Source organism: Diplotaxodon limnothrissa, linkage group LG3, assembly GCF_057381915.1.
Source record: "Diplotaxodon limnothrissa isolate DT_005_m linkage group LG3, D_limnothrissa_male_GT1.1, whole genome shotgun sequence".
NCBI classification, from domain to species: domain Eukaryota; kingdom Metazoa; phylum Chordata; class Actinopteri; order Cichliformes; family Cichlidae; genus Diplotaxodon; species Diplotaxodon limnothrissa.
In genome coordinates, this window is record NC_140598.1 from 44,139,836 (window position 1) to 44,162,266 (window position 22,431).

The 22,431-nt window shown below is 42.6% G+C and overlaps 7 non-coding genes across 7 annotated transcripts; 2 read left to right on the top strand and 5 right to left on the bottom strand.

Annotated features, from left to right (window-relative positions):
• The first annotated feature begins 3,861 nt into the window (after positions 1-3,861).
• Positions 3,862-3,934, top strand: trnak-cuu (transfer RNA lysine (anticodon CUU)). Its single transcript has one exon. It is a non-coding gene; the product is annotated as a tRNA-Lys (tRNA).
• Positions 3,935-5,876: 1,942 nt separating this feature from the next.
• On the top strand, positions 5,877-5,949 carry trnak-cuu (transfer RNA lysine (anticodon CUU)). Its single transcript has one exon. It is a non-coding gene; the product is annotated as a tRNA-Lys (tRNA).
• A 434-nt stretch (positions 5,950-6,383) lies between these two features.
• Positions 6,384-6,456, bottom strand: trnak-cuu (transfer RNA lysine (anticodon CUU)). The gene has a single exon. It is a non-coding gene; the product is annotated as a tRNA-Lys (tRNA).
• Positions 6,457-15,770: 9,314 nt separating this feature from the next.
• On the bottom strand, positions 15,771-15,843 carry trnak-cuu (transfer RNA lysine (anticodon CUU)). The gene has a single exon. It is a non-coding gene; the product is annotated as a tRNA-Lys (tRNA).
• A 398-nt stretch (positions 15,844-16,241) lies between these two features.
• trnak-cuu (transfer RNA lysine (anticodon CUU)) lies at positions 16,242-16,314 on the bottom strand. The gene has a single exon. It is a non-coding gene; the product is annotated as a tRNA-Lys (tRNA).
• A 1,259-nt stretch (positions 16,315-17,573) lies between these two features.
• On the bottom strand, positions 17,574-17,646 carry trnak-cuu (transfer RNA lysine (anticodon CUU)). Its single transcript has one exon. It is a non-coding gene; the product is annotated as a tRNA-Lys (tRNA).
• A 409-nt stretch (positions 17,647-18,055) lies between these two features.
• Positions 18,056-18,128, bottom strand: trnak-cuu (transfer RNA lysine (anticodon CUU)). The gene has a single exon. It is a non-coding gene; the product is annotated as a tRNA-Lys (tRNA).
• Positions 18,129-22,431: the final 4,303 nt, after the last annotated feature.

The following is a 22,431-nucleotide window of genomic DNA, read 5'->3' on the forward strand; positions in this document are numbered from 1 at the left end:
ATATTATAGCCTTCACATCCCTATTAGCGAGACGTCTAATATTGTTGCATTGGAAGTCTGCTAAGTATCCTACTATTTCCCGGTGGCTTAAAGATGTCATGTTTTTTTTAAAACTTGAAAAAATTAAATATACGTTGAGAGGTTGCACAGCCAAATTTTTTCACAAGTGGCAACCCTTTATCTCTTATTTTGCTAGTCTAGAGGTATTGCCTGTTTAAATCTACTTTTGTTACTGTTATATTCCTCTAATATGTTTGATGGTTGTGTTGATCTGTGTGGGACTGGGGGGGGGGGGGGCGTTGTGTTTTGTTTTTTTGTTTTTTGTTGTTGTTTTTTTCATATATATATATATGTTAATTTACTTAGGAAAATTAAGAAAGGTTGATTGTATTTCGGTAACTGCAAGTACTGTTTTCTTTTTTCAATAAAAATATTTTCAAAAAAAACATTATTGTGCAGCACATAAGATCAACAGAACACAGTGTGCTTTGAGGTAGGAGCCAAAAAGGGTGTAGTTTGTGGGTGTGATCACCCGTGTGTACACCTGTGAGCATGGACGCGCTTGTTTTTTGTTTTTTAAAAGGTTCCTTCATGTAATAATCTGCTAGAGGGTGTGGGGGGGCCACAGCCCCGTCCTCCAGGGCGTGAAGCAGGTGTGGAGGAGATCAAAACTCCAGACATCCAGAGGCCCCCAGAACACAAGAGACCAAGGAAGACCAACAGAGGGGCAGCTGCGCCACTGTCCCGGAAAGAGCTGAGGAGAGTCCCAGATGAGGGCTCACTCAGCAGCCGCGGAGCAGAAGCCAGGGGGAGTTGCAGTGACGCGCCCGTGAGCTCCGCCGGCAGCCAGCTGCGCCTGAGTGACCGAGCCCCAGGCCGAGAGGCCGGGGGCACCCCACCTCCGAAGTGGCCCGAGCGAGCCCCAGGCTCCAGGCCCCGATAAGCGGCCGCCAAGGAGTGAGCCGGTGTGTACCTGGACGCCCATCCCCGGACACAAAGAACCACCAACGCAGATACTGTCTTTAGTCATTGATAAAGAATATTTCATTGATAAAAATATGAAGAGCATTTTTCTCTTTCAACAGTCAACCTTAACCGTAATACATACACACGCACACACATATATATGTGTGTTTGTGTGTGTATGTATATATATATATATATATATCTGTGTGAATATATATATATATGTGTGAATATATATATATGTGTGAATATATATATATATGTGTGTGTGTGTGTGTGTATATATATATATATATATATCTGTGTGAATATATATATATATGTGTGAATATATATATATGTGTGAATATATATATGTGTGTGTGTGTGTGTGTGTGTGTGTGTGTGTGTGTGTATATATATATATATATGTGTGTGTGTGTGTGTGTGTGTGTGTGAGAGAGAGAGAGAGAGTGAGTATGTAGGGGGAGAGAGAGAGACAGTGCTTATACACATATTCACAGTATCTAGTAAAGACAGGTGTAATTATGAAAATGATGAGCTAAGAACACACAATCAGTAACATCAGGGTGGATAAAGATATAGTTAGTGTTGGAAAATAAATGACACCAACCTCTCCCACAGGGGAACTGTAAAAAAGGGGAGAGGCCGAAGAGGTTCCCCAAATTTATAGGGTTGCACCAAAGAAGAAGAAAAGGATGAGGAGGGGCCCTAACCGATAATGAAGATAGCTACAAGCTACAGGCTTAAAGGTCCTAAACGTCAGGTATACCGGGAACAGTTTGGGGATTCCATTTTGTGTAAATACAATAATGTGTAATATACATATATATATATATATATATATATATATATATATATATATATATATATATATATATATATATATATATATATATATATATATATATATGGAGAGAGAGAGAGAGAGAGAGAGATTATACTTTCTAGTTGTTCTTCCTTAATTAAAGAGAAACGAGCCTCCGATCGACGTGTATTTAAATGGAAGTGTCGTATTCCCGGAGGCCTGCGGCGGCTCTGCCTGCTCATCCCCGCTCTGCTACGCGGAGTGTGGGTGGTGGTCCTCGGCCGCCGCCGGCAATCGTCGGAATGCTTCGGACAGCGCACGCGCTCTTTCGCCAATCTGCTGCAGCCCTCTGATTTGACAGCTGCGTCAAGCTAGCGGAAGGTAGCAGCGAGAAACGGCGGCTGTTAAAGGGCCTCAGCTGTCAGCATAAAGGTCTTAAAACGATTGAAATAATGTAGGTAAATATATTTATGCAGACCAGCGTTTAGCTGCTCTCACTACCATCTTGTAAACGTTTTACTCTTGCTGCTATCCTTCTGTGAGCATCATAGTCCGCACAGAAGAGGAGGCTGAGGTGGAGGTGGGGAGTAAATAATAAAACAGATAAACTAAAGGACATGATGAGATGTAGTTTAGTTTCAGAATAATTATTACTTTACATTATTGTTAAGCACTTTGTGATTTGTATCTTTGAAACGCGCCGTGTGAATACGTTTTACCTACTTGTGTGTAAGAAACCTAAAAAAAAAGAGTAGACTTTTATTTTGAAGGACAAATCGGAAGTGGTTTCTCAGTACGCCAGATTGCAGCTTGGCGGTCATCGGGTTAGACGGACGCTGCCTTGGAAACGACATAAATCCGGTCCACGCGAGCAGGGACCCAGATTTCTCCACTTCAAAGGCTTCCGCTCCTCTGCCCGCTCCGCCTCTTCTCCATCCAACCATCCATCCTCCCTCCGGCCCGAGCCTCCAACACGGTCGTTCCGAAATGAAATGCGGAGCAGGGTGAGAAGGAGAAACGGTGAGAAGCGTTTAAATAACCGAGAGAGGAGAAGCGGAGAGGAGAAGGTGACGGGAGAGCCCGAAGCCAGGTAAGAGGGGGCGTCTAAAAATCGGTTTTGCGTTTGACAGCGATGGTGTGGACACATGCCCGCTCCCCTTGGGAGCTGGTACACGGGGGAAAGGGAAAGGGAAAGGGAGGGCGCATTTGTTGTTGTTGTTGTTGTTGTTGTTGCATCACGGAGCTGCACGCGCAGAAAACACGAAGCCCTTTGATAATCGAGAGGAAAGAGCTGCATGCTTCTTTAGGACGGCCGGGTTTCACACCATTTTCTCCCTCCTGTAATCCCTCCATCTCTCCCAGTGCGGTTGGTCAGGTGCCTCTCCTCCCCTCTCTCTCTCTCACTGGCTGCAACAAAATGTCAGCAGTTGGGAGAATGTGTTGTGGGATTTGGCTGCAAACTAGCTTGTGGCGGCTAGAAAAAAAGAGCAGTGGGGCTTATGCAGGAGGTGTGCAGGGTGTGGGGGGATTAGCGTGCGCAGAGGATCCACTTTGTCTCTACGTGTCTGTCCCCCCCGTTTTTCTGTCTCTGCGTACCTGACTTTGGAATTTTTGGAATTCCTGCAGATATTTTAATACGTCCATACTGACTTAAATTGGCCATTAAGCTGTGCTTTCATGTCTTTAACCGTGAAACAGGCCTCAGTCAGATCAAAAAGATTCCAGATGAGTAAGTTTTTATTATTGTGGCTCCTCTCTTGCTGCTTCTGCTCCCGAGGATGCTCCTGTTGCTCCTGTGTTTAATTTAATTAATTAATTCATTTCATATTCCCAGTATGGAGGCCTGCTGCAATGTGAATCCAGCCAACTCAGCCACCTGGAGGGATTTGTGCACATTATTGGCTCTCTACCATGTTTTATTTAAGCAAGAGGCAGGGGATAATGGTCCAAAAAATGGGGTGGGGCAAAGGAATTAAACACTTGTCTGGTTGTCATCCAAATCTTTATTATTTATTCAGTAAAATTTAATCTGTTGTTTATTTGTATCTATATGTTCCCAACAGGCAAAAGTGGTTAATCTTTTGTAAGCCCGGCTAGCTCAGTCGGTAGAGCATGAGACTCTTAATCTCAGGGTCGTGGGTTCGAGCCCCACGTTGGGCGCTGCACTTTTAAGACAGAACCTATTATGGATGGTTTACAGTTTAATGCCCCTTTTCCATTTATACCTCCTTGGATTTACTCAACTGGTTTACCATTACAATCAAGTAATGGTTGTTGTCAAAGCAACATAGCCCAGCGTCCTGTGACATAATTGGTACGAGTCATGAACGCTTCAACAAATGTGGACGTCGAGGCAACAATATACCTGCTGCTCGGTCTGTGGCTTTTCATGTATCTACCACATCGTGTTTTTGTTTTTGTAGCCATTTTCCTCATTGCCGGGTTTCAGAAATGGATGTTTTGATTTTTTGTGAATGAGACACTCTAATAACTCATTGAGTGACGCCACTTACCAGCCAATCGGTGGCCTGCATGACCTGCTCGGATTGCTTGGAAGCCCGGGCGAGCAGGCACCATTTAGTACAAAGTACTATGACCAAATGGAAAACCCTTAAAATCGTGGCGATCTGAGTAAGTACTAATGGAAAAGGGGCTCAGCAAACTACAAGTAATTACTATAAAGTCTGGCTTATGTGCAATCTGTTACTCAGAAGGTAGAATAGGCCACACTCCTACCACTTTGCAGAGGAGAAGCTTCCTTTGGCGTAACACCGAGTCCTGATGCATCAAGTGGAAGGTCTTATCGTTCAGGGCATAGAGGAGGTTGTTTCCTCCTTGACAAGGGTTGGTGGTTCAATCCTCAGATGATGACAGTAGCTTTAGACCTCTCTAAACACTTGGTTTCAGATTTCTTTTTTTCTTTTTTTACCAATAACTCTATATGATGTCAGTGAGTGCAGAGCACCGAAGCCCCACCCACCTCTAGTACAAACCTTCTGTTTACATTAAGCAGCCAATCAGAATAACAGCTTTATCTGCATGGATTGGATAGGATCTTAAAGTGAGGCCTCTACCAGTGTAAGCGATCCAGGAAGTGGAATGACTTCAAGATTTGGCCACTGAAAATAAGTGCTCTGTTATGAACTAATGTACTGAGTCCAGTTCTGTGAATCCTTTCAAGTCTAGACTCCAGCCTGGGTGAACAGTGATTAGATAATAGGCTTCTTTTATGTGCGTTTGTGTAGCTGCTGTATTCATTGGAGACGGTGCTCAGAGAGGCTTGCGCTGATTTCTTACATAAGCGAATCATCGAGGAATAAGGGCGAAGAGCGGTGAGCACTAAATAAGCATAAACGCTCCAACAGGGGACACACAGCACAACACACACACACAGATGCCTAACTGTACACACATAAACACATTCGTACACTCGTACACAGAGTTACTTCAGGGCTTGAAGCAAAGACAAAGGAGGGGCGATGCTGTGCTGGGTGACAAAGGCATGCGCTCTGCTGTGGCCACAAAGGCTAGTTTTCTGGTTTTCAAGGGCTTTTTACATGCATAATCCCCCCTTTCCCCCAAAGGTATTTTTAGTCCACTTACAGTTACTGATGCCCTGACTACAGCCAACACTTGTGAAAATACATTATTAATGTGTACAGGCACTAAACTAAGGTCTGTTTTGAGGAAGTTATTTCCTAAGTGTTTTTACTTAATGCATTATGGTGCTATTACTTATTAGCCTATTACTTAGCAACATCCATTAAGACTTGTTGAGCTTATCTAGCAAAAATCCATCCGCCCATCCTTACACAGTGTTTTGTACTATTTATTTGTTTGTAGATCCACTAATTATTTTGTCATTCTTAGAACTTTGGTGTGTTAGAACCTTTGTTTTCTTTCTTTTTTTTACATGGGAACTGAGCCAGACTTGCATTTTCTTCTCTTGAGTAATGAATTAAAATTCCTGCAGTGATTCAAATATCTAATCAGCCTCCTGGCAGTAAATTGATGCATCTATTCATGTCGATGTGGTCAAGATGATGACCTGCTTATATGGTATGTTGTACCCCTGGAAATGAAAGTAGTTTAGGTTGTGTAAGCCCGGCTAGCTCAGTCGGTAGAGCATGAGACTCTTAATCTCAGGGTCGTGGGTTCGAGCCCCACGTTGGGCGATTCTCTTTTAAGACAGAACTTACATCAGTTTACTGTCATGTAAGCTGCTGAAAAACAAGCTTTGGGCATCATACTGAATCTTGGTGTGGAGGTTGTCTCCTAATTGTGAAGGTTTTTGGTTGAATCCTCAGATTCTGTAGTCTGCATGTTGACAAATTCTTGACAGTCAATGAATCCTCTGAATGTGAACTTTTGGTTAATAAAGCTTGTGTGTGTGAGTGAGGCTAGTGGTAAGAAGTCATTGCAAGAGCTCCTATCAAGTACCAGTCATTTACCACTAAGCCACCAGCTTGTATTAATGTATTAATCTGCACACTGGATGAACTGTGGATTACACAGTGTGCAGATTAATACATTCTGACTAACAGCTTTCACAATTAGGCAGACTTTATAGCAATTATCTGTACTAGACCGTAAAGTCCTAAAACACTAACGCCCAACGTGGGGCTCGAACCCACGACCCTGAGATTAAGAGTCTCATGCTCTACTGACTGAGCTAGCCGGGCTTGCACTGCTGGATGAGTTTTCGAAACACCACTGGCTACTTGAATATTGTCCAGCAGGATAACACACCATGGCCCAGAGCTCAAATCACCTCAGACTGGTTCACTATACTTAAATGGCCTCCACGGTCACCAAACCTCAATCCAATAAAGCGGGAGACTGAACAGGAGATTCTCGTCATGAATCCTGAATCATGTCAATATTTACCAAAATCTCTGAGTCTCGATTTCCACTGCAGCTTTTGGAAGATAGAGTCTGAATTTGGCATGAAACAACATGAAAGCACGGCTCCATCCTGCCCTGTATGGTTCAGGATGATGGTGGTGTCATGGATCCTTTAAACACCACAGCCTTCCTGAGTGTTGTTCCTGACCGTGTTCCAGCATGTGACCAGCAGAATAACACACACAGTAAAATTACTGGAACACATCTTTCCTTTAATCTCATAAAAGAAACAAGTTAGTTCGACTCGTCCTTTATCCACGCTTTGCGATGAAGGCTGTGTTTATGTTCAGCACCAGGCCTGTTTATGAGCGTTCTTTTCAGAACAAGGATCAAATATAGCTTCAGCCCTATGTTTGTGCCTCACTCCTCTGAGTTTCTGGTCTTTTAGAGACCTCACGGCCCCCTAGATTCAAATGAAGGTTGTTGTCTAAAAGTCACATATGAGTGCTTATTAGCTCTGATTCAGTGATGTTGATGCTTGAACTCTCAGTTTCATCCCTGCAGAAATAAATGGGTAGCTTCCAGCCGGAAACAGCCTTCCATCTTAGATGAGTTGTGCGTGTTTTTTTTCTGACTTTGTGAGAGATTTAACCCTCAGTCTCCCACGTTTGCCTCAGAGGATGATTAGGATTCCATCAGGAAGTGCCGTGTTTTCACCAAAATCTGTATTTCAGGAGTCAGCCGTTCAGGGGATCCTCTTTTTTTCTCCAGTAGAAGGCACATTATTCATTTTCCAGACATGCATTTGCTGTTCTTTCCTCCCTGAGGGGCCTGTTCTGGTATTGAACCTCCAGCCTGTTTCTCTGCCTCTGAACCAGAGCTGGTCAGCTTTAAACATTTCCAGGTGACAGGAAGTGGGGATTTTATTGTATTATTGCAACAGATCTCTGCCTTCCTCGGATTTTCCCTCCAACACGTGTTCAGTTGTGGTTAATGGTTTGAATTACTTCTGAAGATACACAGCAGGCTCTTCAGGGTGCACTCACGCTGAGTGATGTGGCCGCTTAGAGGTGGACTCTTGGGCTTTTTTGTTGTTTGAATAACCATCTGACATGCTGAATAGGATCTGTCTGTCGTGAATTTTCCATGCTCTGTTCTTACTTAAAGGTGGTTGTATCATATTCGCTTAGAGCCACTGCCCCATTTACTTCTCATGAGTGTCTTATTTTTGTCTTAAAACATAAACAGAGCTCTGCTCAAATATGTTTTTTAAATATTCACTTGGCAACTTAAAAGAAAGCAGTGTTTTCCATTAGGTTGTAGTACCTGGTACCAGGTACTTTTTTAGTGCCTGCTTGCCCGGGTTTCCAAGCGATCCGAGCAGCTACTAAAATGTGCCATCGTCAGACTGCATCCCACTGATTAGCTGGTAAGTAGCGTCACTCGATGAGTCATGAGACCATCTCGTTCATAAAAGTTAAAACCACCATTGTTGAAACCCAGCAATGAGAAATATGGCTACAAAAACCAACACCCTGATCCCCGAGTCTAATGAAAAGCCACAGACCGAGCAGCAGGTATATTTTTGCCTCAACGTCCACTTTTTGTAGCGTTAGTGTTGCATATTAATTACGGCGCAGGACGCTTGGACGCATTGCTACAATGGCGATCACGCACGTTAGGTAGTACTGGATTATAATGGAAAACCAGTTGATCCGAGTCGATTCGTGGCGATCAGTGGCGAGCCAATAAGAGTAGGTACTAATGGAAAAGGGCCTTTAGACTGCATTGCTATAACAACCCTACCCACATTGAGGTGGTACTCAGTTGTAATGGAAAATGATCAAAACAGAGTCGAGTCTAGTTAAGTAGGCGCTAGTAGGGTGAATATGAGTGTGACCTGTCCTCGTGCACCCCACCTCTCACGCTATAATAGCCGGGATAGGCTCCAACTGGAATTGAGTAAGCAGAAGAAGATGGATGGATCAATGACTGCATGTCGAATATGTACCAAGCCTAAAGTGGTTGAAAGTAAATTTTTTAGTTGATTTGCATGTTATAGATGTTGTTCTTTATATCTTTCTGCTGTTTTCTGTGTGTACAAACCTCACATTCCCCGTTTCTTACTTGATTTCTCCTGCTGGCTGCACTGTCAGAGTCCATTTATTATTAACTTACTTCTGGTGCACCGTTCTTTAGGGAAATTATTTCAGATTGTTGGCAGGAAATATTTACTTTTTGTCTCTCTCAGCTGGATGCGTTTCCAGGCCGTGTTTTCCCTCAGAATCTGCAGAATGTGATATTGTTTTCTCACCCGGTCGTCAGGACCTGAGTGCTTCTGTTCTCAGTGGGAAGAGCCACTGCATTCATTTATGCACGGCTCTCTGAAGGTTTTAAACAGGTTGTGGTCTGGATCGTTGCAACACCTTGAAATGTTTTCTTTTTCAGTCATTCTGTTGTAGATCTGCTGGGATCGTTGTCCTGTTGCATGACCCAGTTTTAGAGTGTGAGATGTTGCCCTTGGGTTGTTTGATTATTGAGGGTTTCTCTCTGTTATAGGGTCTTTACTTTTAACTGTTGTCTTTTGATGCTATATAAATAAAAGCTAAAATTGAATTCGGTTGTTTGCAGTTTCTCTGAATATTGCATAGTCTGAATTTTGGGTGAATGTGCTGGGACGTGCGCTCCTGGTAGGATTGTTTATTGTGGTAACGCACACCTGAATGCTCCAAACCACCAAAACTTGTGCTACAGCGGCGCTCACATTTGCTGATGATCATTTAATCAAGTGCATTTGATTATCTTACCTCCTTATCTCCTATGAAAGCAGTGAGCGTGTACTTGTATCACAGGACATCATTGCTTTAATAAATTTGTTGTCTCTTGTTGTTTAAAAGATGGGAGCAGTCACCATGGCGACATGGTGGGTGCTTGACCTTATAATTCAAGTATTTTCTTCCTACTTTTTTACAATGTAAGATTTTACAAATTTACTTGATCTAATACTTTATGAAATCACTGTTTTCTGCATCTACTAAACCAAGTAACACACTTACTTAATTACTTACATCTGTAAATTTGAAAACCTCCAATTATTGAGTTTTCTGTTATTCCATACGAGTCATTTTTCATCGAATATGTCGTGACAACATGTCGCCTTTCAGCTCCACAGAGGAGGCCCGTGTTCTGCAGCTCTGCATGTCTGAGGTGTTTTCTGCCAGAGTTACCGTAATCAAAAAGTGGAAAATGTAATGTTGTAAAGTGAAGCTTTCTGTGGGCTGAGGCTTGCACACTGCTGCTCGACAGACAGCTTGGATTGCACTCAATTCCCCGCTTCCTGTGAGTCTGACGGTGCTCTGCTGTGCAGCAGCGTTTCACTTGGCCAGAAAAAGCAAATCTGTGTGGGATGGATGGTCTGCTGTGTTGCAGCTCTGACTTTGAACTTAGACGGGTTTTTTTGCATGAACGCCTTCATCGCCACATTAGAGCAGAACATTCAGCTGTGAGCGTGTCACACATCGTTAAGGAAAGAGCAGTTTGTCAGTGGAAGTACTTGTTACATGTGCAGTGCAATAATGAGAATGATGAACCCTTCAGCTTTTAACAAATTCCACGTCGTCTGTAACACTGCAGCTCTGCAGTAGAAGAAAACGACGGGGCGTGGTGAAATAGAAGCCCTGAGCCTGACCGTTCAGCACTGCTGACAGGCTGCTGGGCCAGGGTCACTCACCTCTAAGGTCTTCGCTAGCTTTGCTTTAGCATGCTGTCTGCATGCACGGATGCCTGCAAACAGCCAAAGTTGTTGTGGAAGTGCTATAAATATGTCCACGACGCAGTTTACTGTCACGCTCTTGTGCTTTCATGCATTAAAAATGACAAAATCACCCACCCCACCACTTCACCCTTTTCCTCCTCCCTTCCTGCACAGCTAGCTTAAATCAGCTGATAGCAGTGCGTGTACACAGGAATAAAAGCCACGTTTGAAGGTTTTTTCTTTTCTCTCCACCCATTGTGCAGATAATTAAAGAGCCTTTGTAATGACATAACTGTAACTGTTGGGTAGTTAATTGGAAATTTATCAAAACAAAGGGGATTTCTTTCAGTTCTGCTAATTTAAAAATATTCTGTTAGTATTTTAAAAGGCGAGATATGCTGTCTCTAATGATCTTTAGACTAGGCCTAGTAACTGTAAAGCAATTTCATTTTTTAGAAGCGAAGAGTAACAGAAATGGGGAAAAATATAGTTTTACCAAAATGTCATGAGCACAAAATATGCTTCAGCTGTGGTGGAGAAAGTTATTTAAATGAGGAGTCTTTCAAAAATGATGAGTGCTGAGTAGGATGGAACGCAGTGCTGAGGTCAAACACTGTCAGGAAGTAAGTATATCTTATTCACTTGCATTGTATTATTGTCTTTAAAAATAAATAAAACTGAATTGAATTGAAAAATTGAAAAGTGCGTTTTAAGGACAAAAATTTCATTTTTTTTTTTACAACACAAAATGAGATCCAACAGTTAAAGTGACACAAATGGATAAAACTAAAAAAAGGCAAGTCTGCACAGGCCTTATTTTTCCTTGAATAAATTACATAATCAAGCACAAAAACGTCCAGCGCAGCAAAAATGATACAAATTAAACCAGAGATTCTGATTTTCTGATGTTTCTACTGTTAGCATGTAGCTCCTCAGCTTTAGGAGTCAGAGAGCTGGAACCAGCAGATTTTCTCGCCTGAGCTCGCCGCGTTCCACCTCCCCAATTTTTGAACTGGGAGCAGTGAAACTGGGACACTGTGAGGCATCACATCCACAGCTTTAATGTGACCCGTCTCCCCTCGCCTTCGTCCCAGTATCCGGGGCTCACCGCCCACCAACCCTGCACCAGGAGGCCCAGTTTGCCTGTGTGCTGTAAGTGTGACAGTGTCAGGTCACACGGTTCTGCTGGATGACTTGTTGCAATTGCGCTGAGGTCGGCACATTTAATTGTGAGGGTCGCAGAGGGGTGCGAGGGGAGTTTTCACAACACACACACACAGAGTGGTGGACTGAATACAGCTCAGAAACACTGCGCTCACTGCATTCATTCTGTGGCTGACCTGTTTACTAACCACATTAGTGGAGGATAAAAGAGGGCATGGAAAATGATTGTGTGTCTGAAGCGACTGGCATCTGCTATTCTGTGGCCATATCTTTGGAATAACTGTTCTCTATATTTATTAAGGGGTTAATCAGGTAGTTCCTTAATGCACCCCACGGAGTTTTAAAGCAGTCCCTGCAGGACTCCGTGAGGAAAGCTGTTACAGCTGTGGTCATTGCGCTCTTCCCCCTCATGTGTTGCTGATTCCATCCTCACTTCTCCTCCTCTGTCTCACCTTCAGCTGTCACCGATTGCAGCGGTGTCCTAGTTCTGCTATCCAGCTCCAACACCAATCATTTGCTGTGAGAGCTTCAATGATTTATAGTTAATTCATACTAGGCCTGGTTACCTCGCACCGTGCCCGAGCACAGTTGGCCCCTCCTCCTCCCCGTCTCCGATGCAGGCCCAAGCACGCTCCATCTCGCTTCAGCATCTCAGCTCCTTCCTGTCACGCGCACTCTCCTCGTCTTTAATGCACACGCATGTTTCTAAAGAAGCGCTCTGGCGGAGCACAGAAACGTTAATTATTTAGAAATTGTGCGGTTAAGAACGTTTTTGAGGTCCGTGCTTGGGCAAGGTTAGTGACCACACTACATTTGTAACATGTACAAATGCTACCGACTCCACACCCCAACCCACGTGCAGCAATCACACCAGATACAAACTGGACTTCAGGGATCGGCTGTGCTGGGGGATCAGCGAGCATGAGTAAAGCTGTAGTGTAAGCAGCACTCCTCTCTCTGTTTCATACTTCTGTGTGATTTAGCTCGAGGCTGCTCGGTAGCTTTTTTGTTATCTAACAAGCTTTGTGCCTGTAATCTACTTAGCATAGGTGCTTGCTTTTGTTTTTGCTTTTGCTTTTGGTTCTATAACCTCTTCTGATCACTAATCTCAAGAGACTGAGGCAGTGTTCATTACCTCATGCACCACACCTGTGTCTGCTGTGGTGTATGGGTTGTGTCGGTTAAGCACTACCCTTTTCCCCAAGGTCACTGAGGCCTAGAGACTGGTTGGCAATTGGTTGGAGGTCGCTATGGAATTTGATTACTAAAGCCCTGGTCACGCAGTCACACACGCCTAGAGACCTGTTAGTGGTAACCACCAATCAGTAGGGAAAAGGGCTGTAAATGCACTGCATCTGCTTGAGCACTTAAAGCACTTTGTACTACAAGCCTCGTTCTCCCATTCACTTTTTTCCTTGCCTAAGTGCTTTCTGTGTAACACTCACACACTGCTCAACAGGAGCACACACCAGTGTGTGAATATTAGCTAAAGCTTGCCCAGTCTGCATATTTTGGCATGCAGTTAGCGAGTGCTCGCAGACAAGGAGGCGTCTTCCATGCAAACAACCGCGGCAGTGACCAAAGCAATCACAGGGAGGTTTTTGGTGTTGCATCTAAATAACCTAGCAACTGCCAGCAACCACTGTCCAACCGCTCAGGGAACACACATTTTCTCCCTGCCAACCTCCAGTCCCTAGGCTTGTGTGCCTGAGGCCTTACCAGGCTAGCTAGTGTTAGCTGACAACTGCCTGCTCCGCCCTCTTGAAGAATGTAATCAAATCAAATCAAATCAAATCAAATCACTTTTATTGTCACATCACATGTGCAGGTACATTGGTACAGCACATGTGAGTGAAATTCTTGTGTGCGAGCTTCACAAGCAACAGAGTTGTGCAAAATACAATAATGTAAACAAGCAAAATACAAGAATGGCTACATCTGAAACTAATAAATATATGTACAATATATAATAGTATATGCATTTCTGGATGTGTATACTAAATATTTTTCTACGTGTGTGTGTGTGTGTGTGTGTGTGTACACATATTTTACAAATTAAATAGAGTAAACAATAAATAAAATGTAAATGTGTCCATGAAGAATTTAAAGATTAAGGCTTTAAAATATGTTCATCACAGTGGATACATTTATCTTTTATCTATAGTCTGAGTAAAAAGGCAGAGCATTTGCACACTTTAGAAACTGCACAGTTGGCCTCCACAGCCATGTTTGTGAAGAGGGACGAGAGAGCAGTAACCGGGTGCACAGCCTGCTCACCAGTTATAAATAGGACTGGATATTAGGATTGATTCAGCTTTATCTTTCAAATCCAGACCAGCAATTTGACCATAAATGGTCTCTTTGTTTAAATGATCCATGTGGCAAAAAAGGATGATGAATTTAGGAAACGGAGCCAGAACCCTGATTCTGAATGTTATTGCAAATGCTGCTGGACAGTCAGGAGTGTGTGCACTTGGTGTTTATCTGATATGTTTTGTCTTTAAAGTAGCTGTTTCATAACAGCTCATCTGCATTCAGCCTCACTTAAGAGGTACTGTAGGCACACACACAGACACTGGAAACAATGAAGTGACTGAGATCCCTCGCAAAACTCGATCGCCTCGGTGTAAACTCTCTTCTGTCTCTCGCAGCCCTGCTCTGATCGCCAAAAAATGAAAACGCTTCCCAAGAAACCATGACAACAACTCCACAGAGTCTGCTGGTTCTTCTCACAGAAGGAGGGGGGCAAAAAAAAGGAGAGGAAGTAAAAAGAGAGCGTTAAATCGCCCGTCTCTTCTTCTCTCTTTTGCATTATTTGTTTTTAGTGAGGATTAGCGCAAAAAAAAGGTGTGCATGTGTGCTACCGCTGTAATTGACATCGTTTTTGCAGAATTGCTCCTCATCCAAGAGCATCAACAAATGCAGACATCAAAGAGAGCTGAGCCTGAGCGGGGGGGAGGGCGTAAGGGATACAGTTAGTTAAAGGATGAGGGAAGAGGGGAGGAGAAAGGAAGCAAGAGTCAGCGTGCTGGGGGTTGGGGGTGGTAGAAATGAAGCTGTAACTGACATCGCTGCTGTTAACATTCAGTGTGGTTCATGCAACATAAGAAACAAACACTTTTCTGCTCTTTTCTTTGCATCGAGCCTGCCTTTTATCACGTGATTTTCATACAACACTCGTCCCACTCATTTTGTTTGTACATAGTTTTGTAAATGTTTTATTATTTAGTGCTTTGTTCTGCTTCGTACTCGCGGATGCCTTTTGCTAGCTGACATTTGGCGTTCCACCAAACTGAGAGCTTCCCAGGCCTGCAGAGCAAAAACCAGAGTAATCCTGACTCAGAATAAAACATTAGCTCTGTTTCACTGTGTTGGCTCGCTTTGCTGTTGTCATAGCTGTGCGCTCCCAGACTGTCAATCAGGCTTGGCTGTACAAGCCTAGCTGTTAACATTACACAGATATTAGTGTTTGCTTCTTGGCTCCACAAGGTTCTGAAGAGCTGCATGTTTCTTCATCCAGAAAAAAGACGTTAAATGATCTTAGTCATGAAAAAAGAGTTGTTTATGATGTTTTCGTGTGGCTCCAGGAATATTTCAGATTTCTGATTGGTCAAACTCCATAAGAAGAACTCAAGGCATGTTTTACAAATTGTTCATCTGTTCATCAACATATCTTTCTCTATGGATTTTATACATAATGGGTCTCTTTACTGTTTTAAATGTGAATAAGCAATAGTTTTGTAAAATTTCTGTCACTTGTGCTTAAACCCTGAATTCAAGGTTCAAGGTTTTGGTCACTTCATTAGCTACACCCATTCGCCTGTTTGGTAACTTGAATAATGAGCCATATCACATGGCACTGCTTTAAGGCATGTAGATATGATCAGGACAGCCTACTCAAGGTCAAACTGAGCGTCAGAGTGAGGAGGAAAGGTGATTTAAGTGACTTTGAGTGTGGGATGGTTGTCGGTCTGAGTAATTCACAAACTGCTAGTCTGCTGGGATTTCTCACACAGTCATCATGAGTCTGAAAGTCTGAAAAGGAGAAAACATCCAGTGGGTTAAAAGTTATTGTTCAAGCGAGAATGCAGAGGAGAATTGAAAGAATGCAACAAGCTGACAGGAATTCACGCACATCATGTGTCATCCTTGAACCAAGACCGCATTGCCAACTGACCTCTCAGCCCATGTGGGTTGTTATAATCTCACCTGAGAGAAACCTCATAAATTCATCGCCCAACATGGGGCTCGAACCCACGACCCTGAGATTAAGAGTCTCATGCTCTACCGACTGAGCTAGCCGGGCTTGTATTGGCATTCAATCTTTCTGAGTAAGACCTTCTACAATAAGTCAGACTTCATAGTGTCTTGATGCATCCTCAATCATCCAGGTAAGTAGATCCCAAAAGGTTGATTCTGTTCATCTGGACGTAGCGTTTTCAGTGGGAAAATCCTTTCATCACTCATCCAAGTAACTTCTTCAGTCTCAGCTGACTGCAGGTTTCCCCAATCTTAGTAACAGTACATTTGCATAATGATTGAAACCAGCCCACTGAATGAACAACGGACTGTGAGTTCCTTGATCGTTAACATGCAAATTATCATTGCCATTGATCAACTAGATTGGAGCTCACCTAACAGTACACGTGGGTTGTTAGACTCTTACCTGAGAGCAACCTCGTAATTTCTGACCTAAAACTATATCGCCCAACGTGGGGCTCGAACCCACGACCCTGAGATTAAGAGTCTCATGCTCTACCGACTGAGCTAGCCGGGCTTCTGCATGCAGTGGCTGTGTGAGGGATATTTTCGTCGCACACCCTGTACCACTTAATTAAAGTTAACTATTGTTTAAACCCCTACCTGGATATTGTTGCTGACCATGTTCATCCCTTTATGACCACAGTGTACCATCTTCTGATGGCTGCTTCCAGCAGGATAACACACCATGTCACAAAGCTCACATCATCTCAAACTGGTTTCTTGACCATGACAATGAGTTCACTGCACTCAAGTGGCCTCCACAGTCACCAGATCTCAGTCTAACACAGCACCTTTGGGATCTGGTGGAACGGGAGATTCTCCTCATGGATGTGGAGCTGACAAATCTGCAGAAACTGTGAGATGCTGTCATGTCCAAATGGACCCAAATCTCTGAGGGATGTTTCCAGCACCTAGTTCAATCTACACCATGAACAATGAACCCAGCTCTGAAGGCACACCTTGTCAAACCTTGAAGCAGATGGGCTACAGCAGCAGAAGACCACATTGGATGCCACTCCTGTCATCTAAAAGCACGAAACTGATACACTTCACATTTGCTTATCAAAATTGCATGACAGAAGATTGGAATAACCTTTCCTAATTAGATGAGTCTCGCTTTATGCTGCAACATTCAGATGGTAGGATCAGAATTTGGTGTAAACAACATGCAAATATGGATTTATGCTGCCTTGTATTAACAGTTCAGGCTCCTGGAGGTCGATAGTCCTGAACCACAATCACCTCTCATCAGTATTCCTCCCAAGGAACTTTCTCTTCTACAAACTGGAAGAACTGCTTTCTGAGTAAGACCTTCTACAATAAGTCAGACTTCATAGTGTCTTGATGCATGCTCAATCATCCAGGTAAGTAGATCCCAAAAATTGATTCTGTTCATCTGGACGTAGCGTTTTTAGTGGGAGAAATGTTTCGTCACTCATCCAAGTGACTTCTTCAGTCTCAGCTGACTGCAGGTTTCCCCTAAACAGTAAATTTGCATAATGACTGAAACCAGCCCACTGAAGGAACAGTGGGCTGGGAGGTCAGTTCCTTAATCATAATTATGCAAATTCTCATGACCATTGATCAACAACCACTGACTAAAACCCACTGATCAATGGCCATGAGTACCATTCACAGAGAGTTGGGGAATGGCTGCAATCACAGCATTGTAAGATTTGATCAACTAGATAGAAACTGACCTCTCAACCCACTGGGGCTGTTGGACTCTTACCTGAGAGCAATGTCATATTAAGTTCTGACCCAAAACTGCATCGCCCAACGTGGGGCTCGATCCCACGACCCTGAGAGTAAGAGTCTCATGCTCTACCGACTGAGCTAGCCAGGCTTGTGTTGGGGTGGCCCTCCCAAGGAACTTTCTCTTCTGCAAACTGGAAGAACTGCTTTCTAAGCAAGACCTTCTACAATAAGTCAGACTTCATAGTGTCTTGATGCATGCTCAATCATCCAGGTAAGTAGATCCCAAAAGGTTGATTCTGTTCATCTGGACGTAGCGTTTTCAGTGGGAAAATCCTTTCGTCTTTCGACTGCAGGTTTCCCCAATCTTAGTAACAGTACATTTGCATAATGATTGAAACCAGCCCACTGAATGAACAACGGACTGTGAGTTCCTTGATCGTTAATATGCAAATTATCATTGCCATTGATCAACTAGATTGGAGCTCACCTAACAGTACACGTGGGTTGTTAGACTCTTACCTGAGAGCAACCTCGTAATTTCTGACCTAAAACTATATCGCCCAACGTGGGGCTCGAACCCACGACCCTGAGATTAAGAGTCTCATGCTCTACCGACTGAGCTAGCCGGGCTTCTGCATGCAGTGGCTGTGTGAGGGATATTTTCGTCGCACACCCTGTACCACTTAATTAAAGTTAACTATTGTTTAAACCCCTACCTGGATATTGTTGCTGACCATGTTCATCCCTTTATGACCACAGTGTACCATCTTCTGATGGCTGCTTCCAGCAGGATAACACACCATGTCACAAAGCTCACATCATCTCAAACTGGTTTCTTGACCATGACAATGAGTTCACTGCACTCAAGTGGCCTCCACAGTCACCAGATCTCAGTCTAACACAGCACCTTTGGGATCTGGTGGAACGGGAGATTCTCCTCATGGATGTGGAGCTGACAAATCTGCAGCCCAGGAGGACCTCGATAAATATGTCAGTAGTGGGTATTGATCGGCCTTCATGGGGAGTGGTTGGATTGTCTTTCACTGCATACTTTGGAACAAGACCCAGTTAAAACCTTCAGATTTAATCAGGTTCATGTTTGAGTGCTTATGTTTACAGTTCAATATACGAGCTGTCACTTCTAAAACAACATGTCTTCATACTGTTTCACAGTCAGGGTGGTGCTTTGCAAATTAGCACATTTTAAGACTGCAGACTAACGAGTTAGTATTAAAAGTAACAAATATGAGCTTATGCAAATCATTCCCTCAATTTACACTTGAATTCACCGCACACACAATCCGCTGTTAGCCCGGACTTTAATCCATTTACATTAACACGCGCCCTCATAACACTCAGCCACGATCTTCACCTCTTCATTCTCACATGAGCTGCACCGCTTGTTCGGACCAGCCTGCATGTTTTACACAACAGATAAAAGGACACAGGTCGCAATTCATTTAACACAGAGATGTTTGTGGTAGCATGTGGAAGGCATATTCTATTTTCTTATTGTTTTCTTGCTCTGTGAATCACTTTGAGGTTTGTACCGTGCAGCCATGCAGAATTAATCGAGGCAGTTTGTAAAACCTCTCTGTTTCATCATCGTGAACAGGGATGCACCATGAAACACTAATCCGCTTGTGAGGCGATGACATAACAACTCTTTTTTTCTTGTCAGGCTTTGAATGAGGCACTTTTTGAACAGCTCCAAAAAGCTGCTCTCCACTCGCCTCCAGCTTTTCATAAGCACTTATCAAGTAATCAAGTCTTAAGTGTGGACATTAAGTTCACGATCAAGACTTTTTCGTAGAGAGTAATCCAAAAAAACATAACAGCATATTATTGATTTGCTTTGTGTTATAAGCAGGCTCATCTCAGTGTAGTTTCACGGTACAGGGTGGGCCATTTATATGGATACACCGTAATCAAATGGGAATGGTTGAGAATAAAGTTACGTTGAAACCAAGCACACCATTGTTTTTCTTGTGACATTACCAATAAGTTTGATGTGTCACATGGCCCTCTTCCTATTGAAAAAACAAAAGTTGTATCCAAGATGGCCGACTTCTAAATGGCCACCATGGTCACCACCCATCTTGAGGAGTTTGCCCCCTCACATATACTAATGTGCCACAGACAGGACTTTAATATCACCAACCATTCCCATGTTATTACTGTGTATCCATATAAATGGCCCACCCTGTAGATCCTAAGTATGGATTTTTGCAGAGAGCAATTTAACTCTTATGCTACACCCAGTGGTGTCAAAAATAAGGCCTGGGGTCCAGAATCGGCCCACTAAATGTGAAGGAGGGCATAAATTTTAGGCAGGTTCAGATGTTTTACAGCTTTTCTAAATACCTCATGGCCATTCATACTACAGCAAAGTAAATAAACAATGAATGTTCCTGTTTTTTCACCGTCTACTATGGAAATTTATGATATTTTGACTGTCTGTTCATTTAAAACAAAACACAATTTTTGTACTTTTAAGCTAACGGAACATATTCTGTAAATTTATACATTTACTTGGGCTTCAGTTTTAAGAAATTTAAATTTAAGGACAGATAATATTATTTTTGTTTAACAGCTCTGGCGTCATATTTATATAAATTCTTTCTGTTACATTTTCTCCATGCGGGCTTGCTTTCTGCAGCATTAGTGGGATTTTAAACAATATCTTTTTATTAAGAGTTTTTCTTTTATACATATAAAGAAAAAGAGAAGAAAAGGATTACAGATGATCTGTACATTCGGGGTAATTAGCCTGTACATTTAAGGCTGTGAAATAGAGAAAAAAAAATTTATATAAACATACTTATAATATTTAACAAAAATAACATAATCCCTGCAAAATGATCCCATTCATTCCCACCCAGGTCACTTCACCTAGACCTGCACACTGTATTTCCACGCCTGACATAAGAGAGTTTGCTGAAAGATTCTTATAAATTTTGAAGGGCATCAAGGAAAGGACCCCACATGCTTTTAAATTTCCCACTCCATTAGTCTGCTAATCATAGACGTGACTGCGTGGCTGATGTTCTTTAAAGTCACATGCATGCGCATGGTGACATTATGCAGAACCAGCTAGCTGTCGTGCAAATGGGACTCTTAACTTAGCCCAGTAAGTGTTCTAATTATATCGTTAGATCGAATCAGTGCTGGTCGTTTCCATTAGTTACTGCACAAAGCTAATTAGCTGTGCTTATACTAGGGCTGAACGATATATCGCATTTGCGATAATATCGCGACATGATCAAGTGCAATTTTCTAACCGCAAAGGCTGCGATTATACTGCGATTATAAGGCTGTCCAAATTACTACCATATCCCAGAATTCATAGCGCGGCCCAGCCAAACTCCAGTTTCCAGCAATGGCGGCCGCTACTAAGTTTTAAAATTACTCATACTAATCTTTCTGGGTCACAAAATAAACTTTTAACATATTTTCAGGCGAGAAAGTAGTTGTGTAAACATCAAATATCTGCTCGGTTTATCAAGATATCCCATATTTGCAAAAGTGCTTCGACGTTTTCAGAGGCGTCTGCTACCCACCAGCTCGACAGCTAGCCGGGAGCTCGAGGGTTACTGATGCGGCCGAGAACGGCACAACTCCCGGCACATCATTTTCAGATCACCGCGGAGTTTCGCTGCTCGGGTTAAACGTAATATATAAGTCACTTAGACAACCTAAAAATGTTATTGTTGGGCTTTTTTCAGTGTTTTGTTTGTTCGTGAGTAAATCGGTTTGGCTGAGATTAAAGTTATTAGATTAGATAAAATAAAACTTTATTAATCCCCCGGGTGGGTTCCTCCTTGGTTTTCACACAGCTGACTAAACGTCAAACAGAAAACTTATTAAACAGAAGTATGAGACAGTCGAGAATTTACACCAGTGTCTGGTTATATTTTAGATAGCAAGAAGCAGACGGCCGAGTTTATTAAACTCCACCGAGACAGCGGTGACGCTAATCAGAACTAGCCTTCTGATTAGCTAATCAGAAGGCTAGACCGTCCAATTTCACGCCTTTAAACTTTAAAGGCGTGTTTGTGTGTGTGTTTATACAATTGCTATTATGTTTGCACTTTATGTGTAATGTTACTGACTGCAGAGATCAGTAAGATGTGTGTATTTTTTATTTATTAGTTTTATTTATTTAATATTATTTTTTAATTGAATGACTGTCTAGTAGTTCACAGATGTCGAAAAACTGAGTGTGGTAAAGCCACTGATTTTTTTATGTATATTTCTGCAATCTGCACATTGTACTGACTTTCATTTTAATGTTTACACCAGGGTTCCTTGTCAGCACTTTATGCTCAGATGTTTGTAAGCTAAAAATAAACTATTGTGTATGTTCAAATATACTAAGATAAGATAAGATAAGATAAGATAAGATAACTCTTTATTGTCATTGCACAGTCATACATAGTACAGTAGTACAATGAAATTGGAAAAACTGTCCTACGTCGGCACTACATATAACACAACACGACACGATATGACACATCACAACGTAACAAACAACACAACACAGTATATTAACTTAGTATAAAAAAGAAGAATAAGTATGTGTATTGCACACTGTTATTATTGCACATTAATTATTATTGCACCTTGTTATAAATATAAATATTATTGTTATTGTTTTAAACATTGTTACCTCCCCCTAAAAAGTCCAGGGAGGTATCCAGTCAGGTCAGCTATTTACATTGATCAGGGCTATTGCCCTGTTGTAAAAGCTGTCCTTGAGTCTATTTGTTCGGGACCTCAGCAGCCTGAACCTCCTGCCAGACGGCAGCAGCTTAAACACCCGGTGTCCTGGGTGTGTGCAGTCCCGTAGGATGCTGCGTGCCCTCTTGAGACAGCGAGTGCTGTACAGGTCCTTCAGGGAGGGAAGAGGATGTCTGTTGTGATTGAAGAAGTT